This window comes from Urocitellus parryii, chromosome 11 (genome assembly GCF_045843805.1).
Source record: "Urocitellus parryii isolate mUroPar1 chromosome 11, mUroPar1.hap1, whole genome shotgun sequence".
Classification (NCBI taxonomy): domain Eukaryota; kingdom Metazoa; phylum Chordata; class Mammalia; order Rodentia; family Sciuridae; genus Urocitellus; species Urocitellus parryii.
Genome location: NC_135541.1, coordinates 60,026,567 through 60,031,623, shown reverse-complemented (window position 1 = coordinate 60,031,623; position 5,057 = coordinate 60,026,567). Strand labels below are relative to the sequence as shown.

General features: G+C 33.2%; 1 non-coding gene across 1 annotated transcript; it reads right to left on the bottom strand.

The window, feature by feature from the left end:
- Positions 1 to 1,141: 1,141 nt before the first annotated feature.
- On the bottom strand, positions 1,142 to 1,244 carry LOC113197838 (U6 spliceosomal RNA). Its single transcript, XR_003302759.1, has one exon. It is a non-coding gene; the product is annotated as a U6 spliceosomal RNA (small nuclear RNA).
- Between the last annotated feature and the right edge of the window lie 3,813 nt (positions 1,245 to 5,057).

Here is a 5,057-nt window from a genome sequence, read left to right as displayed (position 1 = left end):
TCTAAATGGGGGTGGGGGGGGGCTGGGGATATAGCTTAGTGGTTTAGTGCCCCCAGTTTCAATTCTTCATTCCAATAAATAAATAAATGAATAAGAATCTTGGCTCTGGTAATCAAAGAAACAACAAAATACAGTAACTCTACTTGCAAAATAAAGTCCAGAATATTAATAACTTTATCTTTACCTAATTTTCAAAGCAATTATAAACTTCTTATATAGAAAAATGCAAAATTTCTTTTTGTGTATGTTTACTCCCCTGCAAAATATTTTCATGTGTTTTTTGATAAAGACTGAGAAAAGGAGGAGAATGTAAATGTTGATTTTTTGAAAACTCTGTTGGTCTTCATCACATTAAGAGAAATAAGTCGAACTCGGAAGGTCAAGGGTCATGTGTTCTCTCATACGCAGAAGCCAGAGAGGAAGAGGAAAAGAAAGTTTATGTTTAATTTTGACATAGTGTCCAACTAAGTTTCCTAAGGGGACTTCCTGCCTCAGTCTTCCAAGTTAGCTGAGATCACGGACATGTTGCCTTCTGATCATCATTTTCTATGAGTGGATTTCTTCTTTCTTTGAACACAATCCAAAGTAAATGCTTGATTTATTCATTCTTTTATTCCCCACACAGAACATACAGGTCAGGAGTGTTGGTGGGGAATATTTATGCTGAAGATGTCATTTACTTGGCCTTTTCACGTGTTAGATAAATAAGTAGATTGGAAAAAGGCAGAAAAGTAATCAGTTTCATAGATTTATGCCATCTCCCTGGTTCTCAACTAAGGGCATATTTTAACCCAAGGGATATTTTGTAATGTCTAGAGACTTCTTTCTTTTCTGAGTTGTGCAACTGAAGAGGGATTCCACAGGCACTGAGCAGGATGAGGCATAGGATGCTGTAAAATATCCTGAAACACAGAACAGAGCTTCTCTAGAGAAAATAATTATCTAACCTAATCTGTCCATGTTATAGAGATTGAGAAACTTTCCTGTTATCACTTAAGATGAGAAATCTCTCCTTCTCCATTGCACAATTAAAATTTGGGTCTTTCAAAATAAAAAGCTTATAGGACATAATTCCTATTAATTCTGAGTTTCATGATACCTTTATGAAGTGAAGTCTAAAAGAGAAAGATGACTTTTTGTTTTTAAATATGAATACTCCATGAATTTGCAGGTCATCCTGGTGCAGGGGCCATGTTTATCTTTTCTCTATCATTTCAATTTTATCTTTTGCACTGCTGAAGTGCATAAACTGACTTTTAAAGGCAAACTCAAGAAGCACAATTGCCAAGCAGAGCTCACACAGCACAACCCAAGTCCTGGGCTATGTTTCCTAAAAACTACACCCTCTTGTATACTCCCATCATGGGATTAGAGAAATAAAAATTCAGGATTGGCTGAAGTATGTTAGATTATTACACAAGTTTTAAAACAATTACTTTTGAACAAACTGTATCTTGTACCAGGACCAGAAGTGTAAAAATCTGTGTCCCCTTTCTCCCACCTCAGAGTTCAAAAGGAAATGAGAAATAAGCCAACAAAATTTTTGACATAACTTCCTATGCAGCGTTGGTAATGTTTTCTCCGTCCAATTGTTGTCTCAAGAGCTCTTCTCCTAGCCAGTCATCAAGATTTGAGTTAATGATGGGTTGGGATGCCCTCCAGCCAGGCTGACTGATGTCATTTAAAAGTTATCTCCCTGTAAGAGCTGGTGACATGACTCTGGTGAGGCCATCATTGAATCCAATTAAAAATCTTATTTCTTCCATGCTGTGAGAGAAAACAGGAGCCCAGCCCTTTGTTCCAGTGTTACTATTCCATAGCATTCTGCAGAAGGTGTACTTGATACGTCTGCTCTTTGGGCTCCTCATATGCAAAAATAAATAAATAAATAAATTAAATAAAATAAAAATTCCTCAATGCCCAAGGTCACACATGGACATTCTTTCACCTCCAGGTTCACAGATGGGAGTTTTCTCCTCCTAACAAGTAATAAGATAACAAGAAATGAAAATGAAGAAAAAAAGCATGGTTATTCATGTCCCCTTGTAGATATTCAGAGATATTCCATTTTTTACATGAGAAGTAAAAATGACTAGTAAAGTAGGTCAGGCAGGAGTGAAGCTCTGCAAATTGCAGGTATCCACAATTTGCAGGAATATTTCTGATTTTAAAAGTAACTTTTGAAGCAGGGTCAAAGAAAAATTCAATGTGATAATATAATTAAAGACATTTTCAATAAGTCAGCACTTATTTTAGTTTAGTTTTCCCCTTGGAATGAAAACTGTGTAGGCAATTAGTTTAAATTAGGCTACGTGGGGATATTATTTGTATAACAAAAATAAGTTTCTCTTTGTAATTAAATTTAATGGTGTTGCACTGGAGAGAAACTGAACAAATTTCTTAGACTTAAGTGTTCTAGTCAACCCAATATTCTCCAATATTCTGAGATCCATTGATATAATTAGTCATTTGGCTACCACCTTGACTTGGTGTGCAATTTTAACATACTAAGCAGATACTTCTCACTACTGAGGAATTAAAGTAAATCATTTTTCTCTGAGGCTCCTCTGAGTTCCAATGCATCCACGGTTGTTTTGAAGTTGCTAAAACCTTACTTTTGTTTTAATCCTCCTAAAGAATGTGAAGAACAGCTTCTAATTATCATGCATCTGCATATGCACATGAATTTAAGATTGAAACTTTGGGACTATTCATATATTTTAAGCCCTTGTTCATGAACTAATTATTCATTAGCAGGAACCTTGGTATATAATATTATTATGCACACATACCCCCACACACATACTCATTCACAAAATATATATTATGTGTATGGTGCATTATTTAAAATTTTACAAGTAGTATGTGTTAACTTTTAGGAAATAAAATAAACGGAAACATACTTGCTATTCCTTGGCAAATAACATCTAGATTTGTTTTATTTTTTCTAGATACTGTTCATAGAAGCAGATGGAGCTGGTTTTCCAGTATCAAATTCTTCTTCTTTTGACATTAATAGGAACAAGTTATTATATATTAGTATAAGCAAGGTTTTGTGATAGACAGTTTTGGATTCCTATCCTCTCTGTCATTCACTAGATTAATATTTCAGGTAAGTTACTTACCCTATTCATGTTGCAGCTCCTTTATCTATAAATTAAAGGAAATAATAAACATAGGATTGTTTTGAAGATCAGATGAATGAATATACTAAAAGTACTAATTATATAGAAAGTTTTAACAATTGATATAATGACTATAATCAGTACTGTTTTTGATGTTGTTAACAGCAAAAGCCAAGGAGAGGATAAGTGCATGGAAATTAAAAACAAAAAAAATAACTGATGCTTTTTTGCATTTATAAGTTCATAATCCCCTACCAATTACTCCTGCCTTTAAAGGGACCAAAGTTCATGAAGCAGTTCCCTGTATCTGTGCATGGTGATTTTCATCAATGTACTTAGTTTATAAATTTGTTAGAACACTTAGTGTATGTAGCACTTCTTTATGGATATGTTTGCTTTCCTTTCTAGATATGTCAGCTTGAAGGCTAAAGTCATATTTTACCTATGTTTCTTTTTTAGTGCATAGCAATTTTAGGTAAATCAATACACAAAAAAATGCTGTTGAATTAGTGAATGAATAAACAAGTGAATGAAGTCAGCATATTTTTCTAGTATGTTTTGTTTATTTTATTGGAAGTCAACATCAACCATATTTTCCCATTATTTCTACTATTATTTTTGGAAAATTTCCACCTGCGTTTGGGTAATAATTTGCTAAACAGCTTTAATTTTTCCTGGGATTATTTTTCTTTTTATATTCTAGTCTAAGTTAGCCCAAGTGGAGTAATTTTGAGAATATTAACACAAATGTAACCATTATATATTATATAATGTAAGGCATGCTGTGGACCTATTTTATCTGTGGGTTCCCCATATGTGGAGTCAAATAATCTCAGATAAATAATATTTGGAAAAAGAAATTTCATCTGTATTGAACACTTACAGACATTTTTTTCTTGTCATTCTTCCCTAAAAAATATGAGAACCATTTATGTAGTGTTTACATGGTATTATGTATTAAAGCAATCTAGAGATGATGTTAAGTGTACAGGAAAATCTGTATAGACTATTTGTATAAATAATGCCACTTCATCTAAACAACTTTAGTACTAAACATTTCAATATTTGTGTGGGGGGGTCTAATCTCCTACTGATGCCAAAGGACAAATACATATAACTAATAAACTCCACAGTTTTATTTGTCACATATATATATATATATATATATATATATATATATATATATACAAATTTCTAATCTGTTTTGTCAAAAAAAATTATTTTTGTCTAAAATTTATACATTGGTGGAAAATTAAGTATTTATCAACTTATAACATCTTGTCTATGCCTATGCTTAATGGAATTTTCATATAATGAAGCCAACTGCACCAATCATACATGAACATCAATTCTTTAATTACTATGCAAATTTTATGAAATATATTATTCGACTTGTTCTTTTAAACCCAAGAACTTATTACAGCTATTTGTTGTTGTTGTCATTACCAGTTACTGAACTCAAGGGTGCTTAACCACTGAGTGACGTCATTACCAGTCTACTTCATTTTTTTTTTTTTTTTTAAATTTTGAGGCAGAGTCTCAGTAAGTTGCTTACAACATCACAAAGTTGTCAAGGCTGCATTTGAACTTGTAATCCTCTTGTCTCAGTCTCTTGAGCTGCTGGGATTATAGCCATGTGGCACCATAGCTGGCTTTTTATAGCTATTTTTGTGGGGGAGGAGTGGGGTTTAATGGAGATTGAACTCAGGGGCACTTAAAGACAGAGTCTCACTGAGTTGCTTAGTGCCTCACCATTGCTGAGGCTGGCTTTGACCTTATGATCTTCCTGCCTCAGCCTCCCAAGCCTTATCATAGCTTTTTGAAGAGAGTAATCTATGTCTCAAAATGTTCAAGAAAAAAGTATAAACGAAAGAATTGATTATAAAAATAAATAAATGAGAAATTGCTCAGTTTATCATGCCAAGAAGAATG